Genomic DNA, 1,185 nt, shown 5'->3' on the forward strand with positions numbered 1-1,185 from the left:
GCAGAGACAGACCCGTGATGCTTCCACTGCCATTGGATGCACAAGAGTTTTCAACCTACCAGCCTGTAATGTTCTTGCATTTGGCACCATTACATGTGTTGCATGAGTCTGAAAAGGAATTTATAGACTAGTATCAGATGTATGGGCTAATATCAGACTTAAGGACTGGATCTAAACTGGGCTGGGATGTTTTCCTAATATGCAATTGCTCTATGATATAAAGCTCTCTCTTACACATTTCAGTGTCTCTGGATTTGTTTCTCTAGTCAACCCAGCCTAACACATGCAATAATGTAATGCATCTCTTATTAATTATACATTCATTTAACTATGCATGCAAACACAATAACATGTAAAAACAATAAGTATGTTCTTGATGATGTAATAAATACAATGAAATTAGTATGTTTGAGATGATGGGTGTAACCCAGTTCATGTGACCCTTCTAGCTATTGTTGCTTACATGATGTATTATAGTTCTAGATTTCATATGTTTGTGGCTCTTGTCCTATTTGAGGGGTCATTCTCTACTATAATAGTCAGAATGGGGGTATAATTTGGACCTGAACTTGGTGAAGGATGTGGGTGAAGTCATATTCTTTGTTTCCTTGAGGGTATCTTTAAGACCTCTCTTTAGTATTCGATGTAAGCCAGACCATTCTTATTTTATTTTATTTTTCAACCATGGCATTTAATTTGTTTTCATTATTTTTAAATAAGATTTAATTCATATGTCATATCAATCCAAAGTTCACATATGCCCAGCAGAATTGTACAATTGGTACCACAATCAGTTTCCAAACATTCTTTCTCTACATGGACTCCTTGACACAGACACCCCTTCACCCCACCACCAACACTGAACCCACCTCCCTCTGTAACCCTTATTCTACTTGATGTCTCTATAGGTTCATCAATCTTGGGTTTTATATACGGAAAAAACAGAAGAACATAGAACACAGTTTCAAGATGGTGACCCCCAATGACATCATATAACCTAATATGAACATACCCGCCCCCTCCCTCCCCCGCCAAGATACAAACCAAACATACAGAACATTTTGGAAATTAGATCAGGTCCAGCATACATCCTAGGGAAAATCTGCTGACAAAGTTTAACTGTTTAAGTCAGATTTATGTCTTTGATTTTCAATACTCAACTCTATAATGCACTCTGTTTAGTAA

This window comes from Echinops telfairi, unplaced genomic scaffold (assembly GCF_000313985.2).
Source record: "Echinops telfairi isolate 266 unplaced genomic scaffold, ASM31398v2 ScPeMD7_7468;HRSCAF=8506_0, whole genome shotgun sequence".
Classification (NCBI taxonomy): Eukaryota; Metazoa; Chordata; class Mammalia; order Afrosoricida; family Tenrecidae; genus Echinops; species Echinops telfairi.